The following is a 23081-nucleotide window of genomic DNA, read 5'->3' as shown; positions in this document are numbered from 1 at the left end:
GTCCGCTTGTCCCCGAACATGGGCTGTAGATGAGACCTATAAAAATAAATTTGCCAATGGACTCGTATATATTGTGATTGACTTGACCACTGACTTGACCAAGTTTTACTTGATGTGACATTACATGTGTATGATTGGTGAGTGTGTGTTTGTGTAGACACAAGCAAACGAAGATGCAAAAGCAAACATTTTCCGTCAATTTTTGTCATGAGTGGAGGGTACCGACTTTCGCCCGAAAAAGAAAGATGTGAAAACTGAACTTTGATTTTCGAACTTCCCTCGATGAGAAAATTTTGAAAAAGTTTTTTTAAAGTTCCCCAAAAGAAAAGATGCGAAAAAAAGGAAAGAACCTCGTTTTGCAACACAAAATGAATCGCATGGATTGAATTGCTTTTCTTGAAAGTAATGTATGCATGATGCATGTCCTTAGGCCATGAGGCTAAGGACAATTACATCATGTGACACGATGAATGAAATTAGGTCATGGAGCTAAGCATCATATATGGTGTAAAGAAACTATCTTGAAAGTCACTTAGGTATGGAAGCTAAGCATGCATATAGATGAAATGATTATTGCATAATGAACGTTGCTTAGGTCAAGAAGCTAAGCACGATATGCTTTGTATGATTAAAAATCATTGATATATAAATATTTCTCAGCACATTATGCGATTCGTGAAACAATGAACATTGCTTAGGTCAGGAAGCTAAGCAAGTAAACAATGTTTCTTTTAATTCATGTTGTCCTGAAAGATGATGAAACATGCATAGTGTTGAAATAAGATTTCATGATAAAGGGCTCTTAAAGGGAAGGATGATTGATATGGATATGGATGTGTGAGTGAAGTGTGTGAATGTGATACTTAGGCTGGCTGCAAGGGTTATGGCGATGGAAAGAGATGTGAGAAGAGTCAAAGATGATGACTATTTAGGCGAGGTAGGCTAAATGATGTGGGTTCAAGCCCCCAAGTCTAGCTATAAATGGGTAATGGTAAGCATTGGATATTCTTTGACTCGATCAAGCATATGAATGTTAATATGAACGTGGATATGAATGTGGTCGCACCTCGATGTGAGGTTACCTACGTATCCGTTAGGAATCAGGCCAACGTAGCTCTAGCCGAACTTTGCACAAGTGTGTGTACACCTCAAAGAGGTCTTTCAAGGTTGTAAGGTGTTTAAGCTGAAGGTTTAAGGAAGAAAGGGGTAAAAGGATCAAGACCCGAGAAAAGCCCCCAAGATATGTAATTGTGTATTAGACTTTGCAAGTTTTATTTTTCATATATTTTTTTGTTTTGAATTTTGCAAGTTTATTTTCGTTTTTTTCTTCTTTTTTTTTTTTGCTTTTTTTCATTCTTTTGGATCAATGTGGGCAATCTCAGATCATGCAGTCCATCACTCACTTAGCATTCATGTTTCTCAGGCACGGTACCAAGCACTCGATGAGAGACGCAATTTGAGACGTGTTCATATCAAAGACAATGGAACACTTGCCCTTAGACATTGTTTTATTGTTGCTTTTCTGCTTTTTTTTTACTTGCTTTTTGAATGTTATACAATGACACGTCTTCCAATCCCAGGGTTAAGTGAATGTGGGTTGAATAAATAAAGCCAACCGTTAGACAAGGCTCAAAGTGGTTGATGAAGAAATGGATATTTGATTGAAAATGGTTTAAGGGGAATGACAGGGTTGCAAAGGTGCCTTAAGTCATCGGTGTACCTTGCGTTTAGTTCGGTAATGATTTTTTTTTTTTTTAGAATGAATGAATGAAAAATGCTATGATCGAGATGTAAAGGAAATTCGCTCATTTTATTAATGTAAAAGGTGAACGAAATACATGAGACATATAAAAATTTGAAATGGAAAACCTATGCTAGACATGAATGGGGGAATGGAGATGAATGACAAAAAAGAAATCATGAAATCTTGCACAAAGGATCTGATGTGCGCCTTGTGTTCATTACTTCTTGCCGCCTGGAGGGATAGGAAGTTTGTTTGCATCCACCAAGTCTTGAATGAAGTCCTTCAAATTCCAACATTGCTCAGTAGTGTGGCCCCTTCCTTGATGGTACTTGCAATGGGCATTGGTATTCCATTTGGCGCTCCTTTCTTCAGGTTTTGGCTTTGAAAATGGCCCAATAGGTGTGATCAAGCCTTGACCGTAGAGGCGATCAAAGGCCGCATCATAAGTCATTCCTAAAGGAGTGTAAGTTCTTTTCTTCTTGGGCAATGGAGCATCAAGAGCTAACACTTCATTGAGATTAACTTGGCTTATATTGTTGGTAGTATTTTCGTTCTTAGAAGACGAAGAAGAAGTATGGTCGTTCTTCTTGTTTTTCCAAGTGTTATTATTGTTACTACCAGCAGTCTTTATAAGCTCATCCTCGATATTGATGTCGATGTCGTATACAGCTTCGAAAGTGGAAGAAATTTGAGATGTTCCCTATACTTGTGAGTCATATTTTGAATAAAGAGGCGAACCATCTCTCTTTCTTTGTAAGGATCTACAAAGAGTGAAGCCGTTTCCCTCCACCTGTTCAGATAAGAGGTGAAGCCTTCATTCTCTTTCGTTTGAGAATGGAGAGTTCCCGTTCAGAAGTTTTAGTTTGAATGTTACACTTGTAACGATTCATGAAACTTTCAGTGACATCTTGCCAAGTCGCAGTACGCTTGACATCTAAGGAATAGAACCATTGTTGGAAAGCATGTTCTAAGGAGAGAGGGAACACCGTAGGGAAGAGTGTTACGTCCAATCCCTTAAGAGCCATGGTAGCAGAGAACGCCTTCAAATAGAATATTGGATTGTCGGTAGGTAGGCTTGAACTTTGGAATATCAGCAGTGGAGAACTTTTCAGGTATTTTATCCTTCACATCCAAAGGAGTGGGAGGCCGTTCCACATATGTGAATTCCTCAGAAATCTTGCTCATTTTCTCTTTCAATTTGTCAAGGGTGGAAAAAGTGACCTTGTTTTGTTCCATGGTAGTGTCCCTAGTGGTAAGGGTTTGCATCATGGCAGACAGTGCCTCGATGGATTTGTTGATGTTCTCAATATCTTCTTTAGTGTCCATTGAAAGGTGATAAGTAATGTGGAGATGGCAAAGTTCTCTTTGAACGCCTATTAGATCTGAGAGATTGTTGCGGTAATGACTTGAACTGTATTAATCTATCCCTGCTCCTTGACCAAGTACAGTGAAATAAAATAATTCACTTAATTGTTCGACTCATTGCTCAAGATAGGAAAGGAAGGGAAAAAATAGACATTTGAAAACAAGTGAGAAAAATCTCCACTCATTTTTATTATGACAGAAAACAATGCATGCATGGTCCTAGTATACGATCATAAACAATATAGTGCATGACTCGGAGACAAAGTGTGTGCAATCACTCAACATGTGTGATTAGGTGAGTTTATTAAGACTCGTGCTATGATCGCATGACTAGACATGATGATGTTGTGAAAAACAAAGGACCCAATGACCAAATAGCACGGAAGACTAAAAGACAAACTAACTTGATTAATTTCGTCCAATTTTAATGTTTATGCTATTTACTAGGTGAAAGCGGTCCATTGGGAATCATTAGTCATAAATAAGATCAACCACAATCAAAAACAAAGAACACATGTTAAGGTTAGCACAAAAAATCACAAGAAACTAGGAAGATGACTAGAATTCTAGAAGAATTAGGACTCATGGGTATAAAATAAATTTATAATCCTATGTTATACGAGTTGACATGGATTAAAGTATTTGGCTATTACTAACTTGACACGAAGAGATACAAAAAAAAATTTAAAATAAAACAAAAGAAAGTTGACGCTAAAAAACACCTAAACCGGACAGGCTGTAGTATATCGGTTATAAATTTTTATCTGTGACTCTGATTGAGACGAAACTAACGCTAAATGAAAGATAAAATCCGGGGCTACAGATCCATAAGTTTCACGACACATAACTCTTTCCAAAATTCCGGCTATGGCCAAAACAAGTTGACTCTTGTCCAGTATACGGGAATTAAAATCCGGGTGTCTCAAAAATTAAAAAAAAATCTATGGCTCGACTCTAAAAATAAAAAAAAAAAGGGGTTTGATAAGTGAAAAAAAAATAATTAAAAAAAGGTCAACAAAAAAAATGCACACATAAGCATATCGTCACGCATGATGCAATGAAGTTCGCAACCTAAATCCCCCGGGCTAGCCACATACGTAGAACACGTACTATTGTGGAAAAATAGGTACCTAAAAAGTATATGCATATATAACAATGCCAATTAAATCGCAGGAATACGATTCAAGAATCTTTCAAGTCTCATCAACTCAGCTTAATTAAATACCGATCACTCAAATCGATAAATAACCAAGAATCCTCCCCAGTGGAGTCGCCAAATTGTAGCCGTCTCTCAAAGTGCGCCTACGTTAAAGCACGTGGTGAATGTGCTTGGCACTCTTAGGAAGTGGGAATTGACATACACGATTAGGGACAACGATTAGGGACAAAGCAAAGTAGGGAGCCGCCAACAAGTTTTTAAGGAACTTGTAAATCGTTCACGGATCATAAAAGGCAACCACGATAAAGGGACAACGATAGGCAACAACAATTGACCCGTGAAGGTTACACCCCATTCATAATCCATGAGATTAATAACTCCATATAGTTCGGAAGCACGAAAGGAGGATTGGGAATGATGGTAGGAAGTGAGTCGTGGAGTCACATTCGCCCGTATTGGCCTCTACTCGATTCTTATTGTGAAAAGTGATTCCTGCGATCTAAAAGGCATACAAACAAAAATTCAATTTGCTCCAAACTATTATTAGGCTAAATCGATTGAATAATAATGCAACATATAATTCTAAAATGTTTGTGATCACTTGAATTAATAACACGATTAAAAAGGATCCAAAATCGGTTGTCCAAATTATCTTATTAGGCGAGATTTTCAATTACATATTCCCTTTAAACATGCAATATAGTGATCATAATAACAATAGAATAAACATTAATATTGGAAGCAATTTAACAATAATATCGTTAGTCAAATCAAATAATAATAAACCTAATCATGATACTGGCAACAAGAATAAAAATAAGAGTAATTAAGTGATTAATTACTCACTTTCCACGTTTCCTTGAATTGCTACATCATGAATAAACTGTTAGTAACTTCAATAAAAATATAAATCAAATTGAAACAGTTAAATTAAATAAAGGTAGAGTTGATTTGGTCCAAACCCTTTGTTAATTCTACCTTACACGCCTTGGTTAAAGTATAGAACTTTGGGTATTGTATGAACTCCTTGGAGTGCTTAAGGAAGGAATGAAAGAATAGGATGACTAGTGTATAGGCTAAAGAGGGAGAAAAGAATGATTTGATGATCAAGCTTGTTGATCCTTGAAAAAGGGGTGATATGACGTCTATTTATAGAGAAAAAAGAAGGGTCGAAAAAACAAGATAAAATCCAAATTAAATCGGAATAAAACTCGATAGACTGCAATTTTTGCGGTTTTTGTTTTTATCATATCTTTTGATCCAGAAATTGGAATAATATAAATAAGATATATTTGGAAATATCTTGAAGTCTAATTTCTAACCCAATTAGAATCAGATTAAAATATTTTTTTGAATAAAAGATATGGCCTAAATAGTGAGACGGTGTCAGTTTGGATAGAGTTTGATATCTTATTCATATCTTTTCAGTTATAGCTCGGAATTGATATTATAATATATCATTAGAAAGATAATTTCAAGTAATATCCAACCACAGAAATTTTGGATAAAAAATATGAGTCACGAAAATAATATCTTTCTATCTTTGAACGTCTCTCAATTCGAATAGAAATAGGATTTTCAAAAATAAAAGTTTTATTCAATTTCAAACTCTTTAATCTTATCTTTTTAAAAATGATAATTAAGATCTTTTAGAAACTTATAGAAGCTTACAATTAATCTTAATTGGTTTATAAATCGGATTAAATAATTTGGACCCTCCACATGATCATTGGGTCGTAGGTAAGGTGGGCCTAGGTTCGGTTTGGGCTCAGTTTAATATTTTGGCCATAACTTATTCGTTATAACTCAGATTTAGGCTTATAATATATCGTTGGAAAACTCTTTTAAATCCCCATCCAATTATTGAATCATTGGACCCATATTATGGATCAAAATAAACTGGATTAAACGTTTTATAAAAAGGACACGAAATGAACGATTTTAAAGGACACGAAATGAATTATTTTGGGTATAAAGGCACGAAAAGAGGAAAATAAGTTATGGTTTGGAGGAAACAGTCTAGAATTTGGGTTTCTTTATGAAATGGAAATATGGATTTAAGCACTCCAAGATTAAATACTCGACCCGACCAATAATGGCGGTGAAAGGTTGTTCATCATCGGGTTTGGTTTTGGGGAGACATTTTTAGGGGACTACAACACTCAAGGTATTTATACACCGAGGTAGTCAAAGGAATCAATAATAAACATTTCTTGTAACTAATAAATCAATAATTGAATCGGAAACTTGGTTTACTTGAATGAATTTATATTGGAATTATTATACTGTTTTGCATATGAGTCACCACGAAGTGTAAAATTGTAAATCACGTAAAATGCAAGATGGATGAGCAATAAAACTCTATATTTATGCACATCTAGAGTAATGAAAGTCAGGGGTTGGGGTACACGGGGTATTAGCCGTGCACTTTTCTAGAGGCCGTATGATCTACGAGTCTCTTGTTTTAAATACTTTTTCAAAATCTAAGAGTTCATACTAGCTATGGTCATAACAAAAAAAATATAATTGAAATACCAAACTCTATCCAAAACTCGACTCAAAGTGGTTGATGAAGAAATGGATATGTGATTGAATGGTTAATGGGGAATGAATGGGTTGCAAAGGTACCTGAAATCATTGGTATATCTTGTGTTCGGTACGACGATTGATTTATTTTTTTTATTTTGCGAATGACATGATCGAATGCAAAGGAAAGAAATGCTTATTGATGGAACATGGCATATAGACATAAGGATAAGGAGATTCTATACTAGACTTATTAGGGGAAAAGGGTTGAAAAAAAAGAAAAAAAAAGCATGAAATCTTGGTGTGAAGCTTGCATCGTGCTTTGTCTTCATGGCTGTTTTTTTTTTTTTTTTTTGTGGCAGGAGTCTTCATGGCTGTTTATGAGTTACTTTTTGCCGCCTGGTGAGGAAAAAAGTTTGTTGTTGTTATTGCTTTGATAGGAATCAAAGAAGGAAGGAGTTACGTTCCCCTTATTCTTCCAACTATTGCCTAGTGATTTTAAACTTAAGTATTGTGTAATGATGAACTCATCTAATGCATTAACTCAATACTCAAATTGGAAAGGAAGAGTGTATGAAACAAATTTGAAAACTGACGGGAAAAACTCCACTCATTGACAGGGTAAAGTCGTATCCCCAAATCAAAAGTAATACCTAAATCCTCTAACTAATGCAGATAGGGAAGTAGGGTTGAATCCACAAAGAAACGAGTCTTTCTATTCCTAATTAATTAATATAATCTAGATTATTAGGTAACCAATATAAAAGTTGAATATGAAACTAAACTACGAGAGTTAAGAATAGGGAGAAAACAATATATGGAAGGATCTAGGGCATAGGTTCACCAATAAATAATATTCCAGGGTAGAGTATAATAATCATTCAGTAATGCATATATTAATCGGATTATAAAGGGCTTTCGCTACGTATTATAATCACACAATTAATTTACCGGTATTAAATCTCATCTTTCGAATCTCGACCTAACCATTTATAAATTAACCTGCCTATTGAAACTAGACCTAAACATCAATTCTCATCTGTCGAATCTCAAATAAATATTGTTAAACTCATGCATAAAAGATCAGGCCTAATCTAGTCACAGAGCATTAAATCAATCTATAGGAAATTAATCTAGCATTGACAATCAACAACAATAACTTACCCCTTCATATTATTCATGGATCCCCATAAACCCTAGAAATAAAACTACTCACACATAATAAAAACTAAACTAATCAAAGCAATAAAACAAATCATGATGAAAGGAGTAAAATAAGAAACTAAGATTAAGAGAAGAGAAATAGTTACCAAACTAATCTGTATTAACAGAAATAATTAAGAACAAGAGTTGAGAGAAAAGTTAAGAGAGAGAAAAATCCTTAGTAGAGGGAGAAAGTCTAAGGAAGAACGTCCTCCAAAATTACGTACAAAACTCATACTTAAACGTTTTCTAAAACAAAAATTAAAACTAAACTAATCAGGTCTTGAGAAAACACGCGCCCAATCAGCCGAAGGGCCGCCCGATCGGGCCCGCCTTTTTCTTCAGGGTCCATCAGGGCAGCCGCGCCCAATCGAGCTAACGCTCACCCGATCGGGCGCGCCTTCTTGCTGGTGCTCTCTTATGCGCGCCCGCCCGATCAGGCGCAAGCTTGCTCGATCGGTCCCGGTCTTCTTCTTCGAGGCTCGGATTTCGATTGGGCTCGATTCCTCAGCCTAATCTAAGTCTCCTCATCGGGTCTTGATTAAACGATCCAATAGCCTCGGTGTCTCATACCGAGCCCTTAATCATCGGCTCTCACCGATCCTGTGCTTCAAAAGTGGTCGTGTCCTTCTAGTTTCCGTAGTTGATCCATAAAGCCCGGGAAAAATACTCCAAGAGTGCAATTTCCAGTAAAATACAACTAAAACTACGAAAACACTAGAAAACACAAATTAGTAATAAAAGTGGCTCGAAAGAGCCAAAAAAACACTACTAATAATGACCAAGGGACGGGGGTAAAATACTATATAAATTGGACATATCAAACTCCCCCAAGCCAAACCTTTGCTTGTCCCTAAGAAAAGATATCATCAATGAATCAATAAATGTGCTTCACCCCAAAAGTAAAAATCAAGCACAAACGATCCAGGGTAAATCAAATAAACATGCTTCAGAATCAACTAATCAAATCCATCTAATTACCAATCTTCCCTAACAATTTTTAAACAGAGCAAACCACAAGAGCATATAGAATTCAAGACTAGTGCTCACGCACTCAACTCTCATTTTTGTGGCGAGTAAAAGATGTACTCGGTCGCTCTCCATCCAACCCCTTTATGTGAACAATGCCTTCCAAACTCACACTCTCGTATGTATAAAACAATGAACGCTCAATCCTACTAGTCGACTCGAAATATGCCAAATCATAACTTGCATTGATAAACAACACTTTCACATTCATACAATACTATGCACAAAGGTCGGAAGGTCTTTAAAGCTTGTAATGTAAGGCTAGGATAAAAGGTAGGATAAATTTGGGAGTATGTGAGAGAAAAGCTATGCATTAAGGGAGCCAAGTCCTATCAAAATCCATGATCAAAATAAACAATTATCAACATCTCCTACATAACTAACCCTAACATCAACCAAATATACTCCAATTATAATAAACAATCCCAACTCTTACAAAATTCACTCATAAAATATAATAATGAAGAAGTAGAGTGAATAAACAAACTTTATTTCCAAACTCGAATTTTTCATTGAGGCTCAAAATTATTTTTTTCTTTGGTCAACCTCCAACTAGAACATTTGAACATTTTTTTCTTTTGAAGTTCACTTATTTTTTCAACATATTTTTTCTTGAACTTCAATTTTTTTCATAGAATCATGCTTTATTTTTTCAAGAAAATATAACTCTTAACTCATCAAAAATAAACATGATCAACAACAAAACAACCTCTCAAAACCCACCCAAATTGTGCAAATAATAAGCACACTACAAACTCCCTCACCTCACTAGGCGATCAAAGGCCGCATCATAAGTCATTCCTAAAGAAGTGTAAGTTCTTTTCTTCTTGGGCAATGGAGCATCAAGAGCTAACACTTCATTGAGATCAACTTGGCTTATATTGTTGGTAGTATTTTTGTGCTTAGAAGAGGAAGAAGAAGGATAGTAGTTCTTCTTGTTTTTCCAAGTGATATTATTGTTACTAGCGGCATTCTTTATTAGATCATCCTCGATATTGGTGCCAATGTCATATACAGCTTCAAAAGTGTTCAAAGGAAGAAATTTGAGATGTTGCTTGTACTTGTGAGTCAAATTTTGGATGAAGAGGCGAATCATATTTTTTTCTTAGGGAGGATCTACCAAGAGTGCAGCTGTTTCCCTCCACTTGTTCAGATAAGCGGTGAAGCCTTCATTCTCTTTCTGTTTGAGAATAGAGAGTTCACGTTAAGAAGTTTTACTTTGAATTTTACACTTGTAACGGTTCATGAAACTGTCGGTGACATCTTGCCAAGTCGCAGTACGCTTGTCATCTAGGGAATAAAACCATTGTCGGCAAGCATGTTCTAAGGAGAGAGGGAACACCGTTGGGAAGAGTGTTACGTCCAATCCCTTAAGAGCCATGGTTGTAGAGAACGCCTTCAAATGGAATATTGGATTGTCAGTAGGCTTGAACTTTGGAATATCAGCAGTGGAGAACTTTTCAGGGAGTCTGTCCTTCACATCCAAAGGAGTGGGAGGCCGTTCCACATAGGTGAAATCCTCAGAAATCTTGCTCATTTGTTTTTTGATCTTGTCCATTGCAGCTGCAGTAACATTGTTTTGCTCTACTGTGCTGACTCTGGTAGTGAGTGCTTGTAACATGTAAGACATTGTCTCAATGGACTTGTTAATGTTCTCAATATCTTCCTTAGCGGCCATTGGGACAAACTAAAAGTAGTTTGAAGGTGATGAGTGACGTGGAGATGGCAAAGTTCTCTTTAACCGCCTCTTAGGTCTAAGAGGTTGATGTAGTAATGACTCGAACTGTACAAATCTACCCCTACTCCTTGACCAAGTGCTGTGAAATAAAACAACCGCATTTAATTGTTTGACACATTGTTCAAGATAGGAAAAAAAATCATTTGAAAATAGGTGAGAATAACTCCGATCCACTCATCTTTTATTATGACGGAAATTGGGGTGCATGAACCTAGTATACGATCATAAACGACATGGTGTATGACTCGAGTAAAAAAAAATTAAATAAAGTGTGTGGAATATACTTGACTCGTGTGTGATTAAGTGATGTTATAAGACTCGTGGTATGATCGTATGGCTAGACATGTGAATAGTAACAAAAATGGTTGACGCGAGGACCAAATTAACACGGAAGACCAAAAAAAAGCTGACTGGACTTATTTCCTAGGCACCGTGACACGACAAACTGTACCGTGTTACGGTACAAGCTGCCGTGACGTGGTGATTTTATTTTTATTTTTATTGTTTTTGCTGGAATTCCACCGTGCCACAGTGAAAACTGCCGTGACACGGTGGACTTTCCCGTGGCACGGTGGATGCTAACGTGGCACGACAATTATTTTTTTTGTTTGCGCTAATTACTAAGTGAGTACGGTCCATTAGCAATCGTTAGTCATAAAATAATCCACCATAGACAAAGAAATATCGTTAAGGTTAGGATCAAAACGACCAAACATAAAACACGTAGGCAGAATTATGCAAAGAATAGTTCGCAACCTAAGGTTAAGTTCTATGTTCGACTATGGTCAGGTTTATTTGGTGTCAATAGGGTACCATGGTTAAGATTTTGGACACGTTAGCAAGGCAGCCTCCATGGTTTGGGTGGATTTAATAACTCGAATGAACCCTTATTTCCATGAGCGTTTTTGGGTTGATAAAGCTTAAATCCCCCGGGGCTAAGACGCATGTAGAACACACACGGTTTTTTAGAAAAATCAAAGGAAGTTGAATGTGAGAAGAGAAAACAAGCCACCAGACTGATTTTAGGACTGCCGTGACACGATAGAGAGCACCGTGCCACGGTGTTGCACACTTTCAGACGGTGTACTGCACCGTGACATGGAAAATTCTGCCGTGGCACGACAGTCTAGAAAATTTGACTCAAGCCCTATTGTCTTTCGTGCGCAATCAAGTTATTCAATTTTTCCTACGGCACAGACCGAAATGCAACGTTAAAACGTCTATGCTAATGCGACAATGCCAAATTTATCACAGGAATATTTTTCAAGAATTTTTCAAGTCTAATCCACTCATCTTAATTAAATACCGATGACTCAAATCGATAAATAACCAAGAATCCTCCATAGTGGAGTCGCCAACTATTAGGCGTCGCTCGAAGTGCGCCTACGTTAAAGCATGTGTGAATATGCTTGGCACTCATAGGATGTGGGAATTGACATTACGGTTAGGGACAACGATTAGGGACAAAGCAAAGTAGGGAGCCGCCAACAAGTCTTTAAGGAACTTGGAAACTGTTCACGAATCATAAAAAAGCAACAACAATAAGGGACAACGATAGGCAACAACGATTGATCTGTGAAAGTTACATCCCATTCATAATCCAGAGATTACTAACTCCATATGGTTCGGAACTACAAAAGGAGGATTGGGGATGATGGTACGAAGTGAGTTATGGAGTCACATTCGCCCGTATTAGCCTCTACTCGATTCTTATAGTGAAAAGTAATTCTTGCAATCTCAAAGGCATAAAAACAGAGATTCAATTTGCTCCAAACTATTATTAAACTAAATAGATTGAATATTAATGCACCATATAATTCTATAGAATAAGTGATCACTTGATTAAACAAAAAGATTAAAAAGGAACCTAAATCGGTTCTCCAAATTATCTTATTAGGCGTGATTTTCAATTACATATTCCCTTTAAACATTCAATATGGCGATCATAAAAATAATAAAATAAACATTAATATTGGAAGCAATTCAACAATAATAGTGTATTAAGCGTGATTTTCAATTACATATTCCCTTTAAACATGCAATATAGTGATCATAATAACAATAAAATAAACATTAATATTGGAAGAAATTTAACAATAATATCGTTAGTCAAATCAAATAATAATAATAAACCTAATCATGATACTAACAACAAGAATAAAATAAGAGTAATTAAGTGATTAATTACTCACTTTCCGTGTTTCCTTGAATTGCTACATCATGAATAAATTGTTAGTAACTTCAATAAAAATATAATTCAAATTTAAACAATTAAATTAAATAAAGGTAGAGTTGATTTGGTCCAAACCCTCAGTTAATTCTACCTTTCACGCCTTGGTTAAAGTATAGAACTTTGGGTATTGTATGAACTCCTTGGAGTGCTTAAGGAAGGAATGAAAGAATAGAATGGCTAGTGTTTATGCTAAAGAGGGAGAAAATAATGATTTGATGATCAAACTTGTTGATCCTTGAAAAAGGGGTGATATGACCTCTATTCATAGAGAAAAAAGAAGGGTCGAAAATACAAGATAAGATCCGAATTAAATCAGAATAAAACTCGATAGACTACAATTTTTGCGGTTTTTGTTTTTATTATATCTTTTGATCCAGAAATTGGAATATGATGAATAAGATATATTTGGAAATATCTTGAAGTCTAATTTCTAACCCAGTTAGAATCAGATTAAAATAATTTTTAGAATAAAAGATATGGCCGAAATAGTGAGACGGTGTCAGTTTGGATAGAGTTTGATATCTTATTCATATCTTTTCCGTTATAGCTCTGAATTGATATTATAATATATCATTAGAAAGAAAATTTCAAGGATATCCAAACGTATAAATTTTGGATAAAAAATATGAGTCACGAAAATAATATCTTTCTATCTTTGAACGTCTCTCAATTCGAATAGAAATAGGATTTTCAAAAATAAAAGTTTTATTCAATTTCAAACTCTTTAATCTTATCTTTTTATAAATGATAATTAAGATATTTTAGAAACTTATAGATGCTTACAATAAATCTTAATTTTCTTAGGAATAGGATTAAATAATTTGGACCCTCCACATGATCATTGGGTCGTAGGTAAGGTGAGCTTAGGTTCGGTTTGAGCTCAGTTTAATATTTTTGGCCATAACTTATTCGTTATAACTCGGATTTAGGCTTATAATATATCGTTGGAAATATATTTTAAATCCCCATCCAATTATTGAATCATTGGACCCAGATTATGGACCAAAATAAACTGGATTAAACATTTTATAAAAAGGACACGAAATGAATGATTTTAAAGGACACGAAATTAATTGTTTTTTTTAAAGGCACGAAAAGAGGAAAATAAGTAATGGTTTGGGGGAAACGGGCTAGAATTTGGGTTGGTTTATGAAATGGAAATATGGATTTAAGCACTCCAAGATTAAATACTCGACCCGACCAATAATGGCGGTGAAAGGTTGTTCATCACCGGGTTTGGTTTTGGGGAGACATTTTTTCGTCATCAAGCTAGTCTTTTCCAAGTCCTTTAATCCGTGTCAACTCGAATAACAAAGGATTATATATTTTTATTTATTTTTTCTATATCCATGATTCCAAACTCTTCTAGAATTCTAGTCTTCTTCCTAGTTTCTTGTGATTTTTTCTGCTAACCTTAACATATGTTCTTCGTCTTTGATTGTGATCTTATTTATGATTAACGATTGCCAATGGACCGTTTTCACCTAGTAAATAACATAAAAATTAAAATTGGACAAAATTAATTAAGTTAGTTTGTCTTTTAGTCTTCCGTTCTATTTGGTCATGGGGTCCTTTGTTTTTCATAACTTCCTCATGTCTAGCCATGCGATCATACCACGAGTCTTAATAAACTCACCTAATCACACATGTTGATTCATTACACACACTTTTTCTCTGAGTCATACACCATATTGTTAATGATCGTATATTAGGATCATGCATGCATCGATTTCCGTTGTAATAGGAATGAGTGATATGTCCATTTAATATGTCCAATTTATATAGTATTTTACCCCCGTCCCTTGGTCATTATTAGTAGTGTTTTTGGCTCTTTCGAGCCACTTTTATTACTAATTTGTGTTTTCTAGTGTTTTCGTAGTTTTAGTTGTATTTTACAGGAAATTGCACTCTTGGAGCATTTTTCCCTAGCTTTATGGATCAACTACGGAAGCTAGAAGGACACGACCACTTTTGAATCCCATGATCGGTGAGAGCCGATGATTAAGGGCTCGGTATGAGACACCGAGGCTATTGCATCGTTTAATCAAGACCCGATGAGGAAACTTAGATTAGGTCGAGGAATCGAGCACAATCGAAATCCGAGCCTCGAAGAAGAAGACCGGGCCCGATCGGGCAAGGTTGCGCCCGATCGGGCGGGCGCGCATAAGAGAGCACCAGCAAGAAGGCGCGCCCGATCGGGTGAGCGTTAGCTCGATTGGGCGCGGCTGCCCCGATGGACCCTGAAGAAAAAGGCGGGCCCGATCGGGCGCGTGTTTTCTCAAGACCTGATTAGTTTAGTTTTAATTTTTGTTTTAAAAACGTTTAAGTACGAGTTTTGTACGTAATTTTGGAGGACCTTCTTCCTTAGACTTTCTCCCTCTACTAAGGATTTTTCTCTCTCTTAACTTTTCTCTCAACTCTTGTTCTTAATTATTTCCGTTAATACAGATTAGTTTCGTAACTATTTCTCTTCTCTTAATATTAGTTTCTTATTTTACTCATTTCATCATGATTTATTTTATTTCTTTGATTATTTTAGTTTTTATTATGTGTGAGTAGTTTTCTTTCTAGGGTTTATGGGGATCCATGAATAATATTAATGGGTAAGTTATTGTTGTTGATTGTCAATGCGTAGCGAAAGCCCTTTATAATCTGATTAATATATGCATTGATGAATGATTATTATACTCTACCTTGGAATATTATTTATTGGTGAACCTACGCCCTAGATCCTTCCATATATTGTTTTCTCCCTATTCTTAACTCTCGTAGTTTAGTTTCATATTCAACTTTTATATTGGTTACCTAATAATCTAGATTCTATTAATTAATTAGGAATAGAAAGACTCGTTTCTTTGTGGATTCGACCCTACTTCCCTATCTGCATTAGTTAGAGGATTTAGGTATTACTTTTGATTTGGGGATACGACTTTACCCTGTCTAAATTTGGCGCCGTTGCCAAGGAAACGGTTTTATTTTTTATTTCTTATTATTTTTGTAGTCTAGATTATTTTCCTTTTATCTCAGAGAGCGTCAGTTCTCTAAGGAAAATCTCATATTTGCTTCTAGTTTTTGTTTATGCCCAGGTGTTCCAGATCGGGGTACATCCCATTCGATCCTGAGATCCAACGTTCCTTCCATAGACAGAAAAATCTCTACAAGCAAATTCTGGCGGATTCTGGTGATAATAATAATCACCGCGATCCTCCAACTGGTTCTAGCGACTCAAAGGCATCATCAGATGCAGAATTAGAGATGGCGGTTCCAAAGAAGCTTAGTGATTACTCACAACCCAAGCTTACAGATTTTCCACATATCACCCCTACTGCGGCTCCCGATGAGGTTCAATTAGAAATTAAGCCTCAATTTGTAACGATGATAGAGAGGAAGCAATTTAGTGGAGCCAAGGGTGAAGACCCAAATCTTCACATTGCCGACTATTGTCAATATTGCAATACCATCAGGCAAGCCAGGGTCACTCAAGACCAAATCAGGGAGATTCTCTTTCCCTTCTCTTTAATTGGAAAAGCTAAATTGTGGTTTAATTGCTTAAATAGAACTGCACTTGGTATAACTTACTGGGAAACTCTTGTTTTGAACTTTTATAATAAGTATTATCTTGCAGAGAGAACAGCCGTACTACAGAGTGCGATTCAGAACTTTGCCCAAGAAGCTGATGAATCTTTATATGAGGCTTGGGAGAGGTTCAAGGATCTACAAAGAGATTTCCCCCACCATAATCTAGCACAATGGCAGTTAATCCAAGCCTTTTATAATGGCCTTGGAAATTCCTCTTGAATAATTTTATATTCTACAGCTAGTGAGAGATTTATGAATCTTGATGTTGAAGATGCAGGTCAGGTTATTGAAGACATGGCGATACACAATTTCCAGTATGGGAATCCTAGAGGATTTGCGAACGAGGGGAAACATAATGTTGACTCTGTATCCTTTTTGCAAGCTCAACTGACCTCTATTTTCCAAAAATTAGATAATCTGAGCACTGCTAATGTAGCTAATGTTTTTGCAATTAATAATAATTCTAATGAGGATTTCTGTGAAAATTGTGGTATTATAGGTCATTGGGAACAAGATTGCAGGAGTTCCGTGGAGCAAGTTAATGCCTTCCAAGCCTATAGGCAGAATAACCCATACTCCAACACCTACAATCCTGGGTATCGGAATCATCCGTACCTTTACTACCGGAGTACTAATGTTCATAATCCACCACCACAAAAAACCACAGGCGCCACAACAACAGCAACAGAAATATTACCATCCCAATGCTAGTCAGAAGAACCAACCATAACAACCCTCCGCACCTTCTGACCCTTCTCTAGTGGAAATAAGAGCAATGTTGGTTAATATGCAAAAGCACATGGAGAGTAGAGATGCGACAATTGATCAAATTCTAGCACATAATAAAATTGTAGATAATCAGATTGCGCACCTTTCCGCTACTCTACAAGCCCGCCAACAGGGAGCTCTGTCGGCATAGCCTACCCGGCCTACGGATCAAGCATTTGCAATTACTTTAAGGAGTGGTTCAAACTATGAAGGGCCCCCTATGCCCAGAGTTGATGATCCTGTTTTATTAAATAATGTTAATCTTGATTCTGTTAAACCAAACAATGTAGTTGATAGCCCTGCAGGGCTAAAGGATAATACTAACATATCTAATTCTACATTGTAGGGTACGACTCCAGAGAAGGTGGCTACTCCAAATAAGGGCAATAATGCCCCTAAGACAATTATCAAACTTCCATTCCCCAATCGTCAATTGAAGACAAACTTGGATAAGCAGTTTGGAAAGTTCCTGGAGGTGGTAAAAGATTTTAAGGTAACAATTCCCTTCACTGAATTAATCACACAAATCCCCTCGTATGCAAAATTTATGAAAGAAATATTGACGAGGAAAAGGTCTATTAGTGAGGTAGAGACAATAGCTTTCACTGTAGAGTGTAGTGCCGTACTTCAAAATAAGTCTCCACCTAAATTAAAGGATCCGGGTAGTTTTTATATCCCTTGTCATATTGGAAATCTCTTGATTGATAATGCGTTATGTGATTTGGGAGCTAGTGTTAGCGTCATGCCATTATCTGTGTGTTCTATGTTGAATATGGGTAAATTAAAAGCTACCAATATAACTCTACAAATGGCTGACCGTTCTTTCAAATACCCCTTAGGTGTTTTAGAGGATGTCCCCGTTAGAGTAGGTAAGTTTTATATACCTGTAGATTTTGTTGTTCTTGATATGGATGAGGATATGCAAACCCCAATTATTTTGGGTAGGCCATTCCTTAACACTGCAGGAGCACTCATAGACGTAAGAAGTGGTAAGTTAACAGTATCAGTAAGGGATGATAAAGTTATTTTCAATCTTAATAATACCCCTAAAAGCTCAATGACTGAGGAAAAATGTTTCAGTGTTAATGTGGTTGAGAATTATTCTAACAATCCCCAAGCTCTGGAAAAAGATCCCTTGGAGGCGGTATCTTGTGTTGCATCCCTTTCAGATGAGATAGACAAATGGCAGAAGGAAGTTGATGCAATAGAAAGAGCACTCTACAATGTTGGTCTTGGTTTTGAGGATGAAAAGATGGAACCGATCAAGCAAGTTGTGCGATTTGAGCCTACGGTAAGGGTTCCGCCAGATCATGTTGCAAGTATCGAATGCAATGACAATTTAAAGCAACCTTCGTTCAAAGAAGGATCTTTGGTGCGGTGCATTGAAGGACCCCTTACCCAAGTCAAGGAGGATCCACCCGATAAGGTGAATTGGCGTCCCACAGGGCACGTCAGGAAACCGCGTCGTAGCCTAAACTTCGCTGGACCGGGTGAGAAACCACCCGATCAAGCGTTAGCCCAAGGATCCTAGTTATTATAATGTGGTAAGAGGGTCGTGCGGGACCTAGATAAACCAGCGCTTTGCGGGAGGCAACCCGTATTTATTGATTTCTAAACTAGTTTTCCTTTTTCTTCATTCTTATTTTTATTTTAGAGAGGCGAGGAGAGTGAAATTTTACCATTTATAAGTGTTTTTGTACAGATATAGGTTTGAGAGGTCAAGAGACTTAGAAAAATTTGAAGACGAAAAAGAAATCGAAGAAAAGCTAAGGGCATCTGACTGGGCACGGGCCCGATCGGGCGCGCAAGTAAGGATAATTTTAAGATTTAAATTCTCCCGATCGGGCTAGGTTTCCCGATCGGGCGCGCATGTAGAGTTGGAAATTGGAGCTAAATTCGCCCGATCGAGCGAGGTTGCCCGATCGGGCGCACATCGAGTGAAGGAAAAGAAATGTCGGGCGAAGCTCGCCGGACCGGGCGAGTGAAAGGGCGAAATTTTCGTTCGAATTCGCACATGATCGGGCGGAGCTCGCCCGATCAGGCGCGCAACCGAGCTTTTGGAAATCAGCATAATTCGCCCGATCGGGCGAGGCTTGCCCGATCGGGCGCGCCTTATTTAACCGTCCTCTATATCCTTTCCCCTTCTTTCTTTCCTCACTTTCTTTTTCTTTCATCTTCTTCACCATTACTTTCTCTCTCTAAAACCTCCATTTTCACACCTTTAAATACACCTTCAATCTAAGATCTCCTCTAATTCATCCATCAAAACCTCAAATTTCTTACATATTCTTAATCCTCACATCTTCCTCTACATTTCCCACCTATTTTCTCCCACTTTCTCTCATACTTCCTTCAAACCCTTAGAGAGACAAAGCTCCAAACATCAAATTTTTCCACATATAATGGCCTCAAAACGTTCAAGGACACAAAGGGGTGAGAGTTGGAGGGCACCACAACCAACGGTCAACCCGGACCTTCAAATTCCGGGATGGGAGGAGGTTGTCATTACCTCGGAGGAGCAACGGGCTAGGATGTTGAACCTTATTGATCGACAGGTAATCTCTACCTGTTTTATTCATCATCCCACACTAGCTAGACTAGGTTTCTTTCATGATACGTATGACTATTTAACATTAGAAATTATATCAAGTTTTAATGTTATTAAAATGAATGCACTAATTACTCGTGTACAATTCCGATTATTAAACAATAATGTGAGACTAACTCTTAAAGAATTCGGAAAGTTATTTGATTTGAAATCGGATAAACCGATCGAACCCTCTCAAGACCACACCGCCGTGGTCTATAAGAGGCTAACTGGGGAGGATTTAGTTAACCTCCAACGTGCCAAAGGGACGTGGATTCAACATCCCGTCCCAAAATTTTGGCAAAGATTTGTCGGCCTCACTATTTTTGGGAGGCATGAACCGGCAAATGTTAGAAGAGATGAATTGGAACTTTTGACATCCTATGTAATTCCTACCGCCGAACAATTGAACATACCTCATAGGATAGCCAATCACTTCAAAAGGGCGGCCAATGCGGCCGAGGCTGGTAGGTCTAGGGCACCTATTTATTTTGGGGGGTTAGTGACCCACATTTCTAAAAAACACCTAGGTTGGAACCCGGATGGGCATAGGAAAGTTGTAGGATAAAACCTCATGGACCTAGCCTATTTAGGGAGTTTGAACTGGGTGCAACCCGTGGGAGGTGACACTTGGTGGATAGTCCACCGACAATCGGGTCGGAGGGATCAAGCCTTCACCTTACCCAACCCCGCCTTGACCAAATTTGAGAAGGGGAAGCCTTCTTATACTTTCGAGATTATCGGTCAGGGTGAGGTTCAACCACCTCACCCTTTACCACAACCCCACCAATCTCCCCTAGACCATTCCCCCACTCACCATTCACCACACTACCCACCACCTCCACCCTTCACCTATGGCATACCCACTTCCTCGGTCGACTATAACGTCGACCCCAATGCCCCTTATGACTTTTCGGCTTTTAGGAGCCAATTAGACCGTATCGAGATGGGGCAAGGGAGAGTTGAGAGTATGATGTAAAACCTAGATTCTAGGTTAAGCACCTTGGATGGGCGGGTTGGTCACATAGAGAGGAACCTTGGGAGGGGTCTATACCCCATGTATGATGATTATGCCCGTCGGGGGGCTATTCCCCCCGATTAACTTGTTCCCGATTGATTCCAATACCCCCAAGGAGGGTATTCTCACCCCGTATGGTACTTATGTGGACTACTCTTCAGTCCACATATATATGGGGGTGACGCTCCTTTTGGGGGTATGGGGGGAATGTGGACCCTAACTACTTTGCAGGTGGTTCGGGTTATGGTGGTGCTGGACCGAGCCAGGGAGGTTCCGGCTCGAGTCATGGAGGAGGATGTGAGAGGATTGATGACGATGAGGAGTAGCTCCTCCTAGCTACCCTCCCAAGTCAATGAGGACATTGCTTGATTTGGCTTGGGGGGAGATTTCTTGTATATATGGTAACCTTCTTTTTCTTTTCTCTATTTATTGCTTTCCTAGTGTAGTTTTTTATTGCTTTCATATATATGAAAAATACAAAAAAAAATTCAAAAATACGTTCCAATGAATTGTAAATTATGCTTCCCTGTGCCCTGTACTTGAGAAAATTGTTTTGATTCTTGGTATTTGACGATAGGCATTGTGGATTAGTTGATCATGATTTGATGTTTGATTTCCTTGAAACCATAACATGCGTCAATTTTGTCCAACTACTTGTGAATATAGTGCTTGACCAGTTGATTTGGTAAGGAATGTGTGATAGTTCCACAGTTCCTGGTATGTCAATGAATTTGAGTATTGGTTTGCATCTATTAGTAATATTTATATGATTCATTATTATGCACATTGTGAAGGACGAAGGCATATGTTCTTTTAGGTAGCCTCCAGATGATTGTAGATACATTTGTTCCCTTCTTGCTACCCATGTTGTTGCCTTGACTTTTTATTGTTTATTAGCCATATTATAAACCTATTTTGCCCCATCGGTTACTAGTCCCAAGCTCGGCTTGGGGGAGCTATTACATTGCAGGTACCATCAAGGAAGGGGCCACAATATTTTGGAGCAATGTTGGAATTTGAAGGACGTCATTCAAGACTTGGTGGATGCTAACAAACTTCCTGTCCTTCTAGGTGGCAAGAAGTAATGAACACAAGGCGCAGAGCAGATCCTTTGTGCAATATTTCATGATTTTTTTTATCATTCATCTCCATTCTCCCATTCATGTCTAGTATAGGTTATTCATTTCAATTTTTTATATGTTTCATGTGTTTCGTTCACCTTTATTCCATTAATAAAATGAGCAATTTCCTTTACATCTTGATCATAGCATTTTTCATTCACTCATTCTAAAAAAAAAATCAATTGTTGAACTAAACACAAGATACACTAATGATTTGAGGCGCCTTTGCAACCCTATCATTCCCTGGTTACCCGTTCAATCACATTCCATTTCTTCATCAACCACTTTAAGCCTCGTCTAACGTTTGGCCTTCATTTCTTTAACCCACATTCACTTAACTCTAGGATTGGAAGATGTATAATTATATAACATTTAAAAAGCAAGTAAAAAACAAAAAAGCAGCAAAGCAACAATAAAACAATGTCTAAAGGCAATTGTTCCAATGTCTTTGATATGAACACGTCTCTAATTGCGTCTCTCATCGAGTGCTTGGTACCGTGCCTGAGAAACATGAATGCTAATTGAGTGATGGACCGCATGATCTGAGATTGCCTACATTGATTCAAAAGAACAAAAAAAAATTCAAAATAAAAAATTAAATTAAATTAACTTGCAAAATTTAAAATTTTCAAATTCATAATTACACATCTTGGGGGCTTCTCACGGGTCTTGAGCCTTTTATCCCTTTCTTCCTTAAACCATACAGCTTAACCACATTACAACCCTTGAAAGACCTCTTTGAGGTGTACATACACTTGTGCAAAGTTTGGTTAGAGCTACGTTCGGCCTGATTCCTAATGGATACGTAGGCAGCCTCACATTGAGGTGCAGCTACATTCATATGCATGATCGAATTGAAGAATATCCAATGCTTACCCCTATCCATTTAGAGCTAGACTTGGGGGCTTGAACCCACATCACATTATCTTACCCAGCCTAAAGAGTCATCATCTTTGATTCTTCTAACATATATTTCCATCACCATAACCCTTGCAGCCAGCCTTTGTATCA

This window comes from Chenopodium quinoa, unplaced genomic scaffold, assembly GCF_001683475.1.
Source record: "Chenopodium quinoa cultivar QQ74 unplaced genomic scaffold, ASM168347v1, whole genome shotgun sequence".
Classification (NCBI taxonomy): Eukaryota; Viridiplantae; Streptophyta; class Magnoliopsida; order Caryophyllales; family Amaranthaceae; genus Chenopodium; species Chenopodium quinoa.
Note: the sequence above shows the minus strand (reverse complement) of the source record.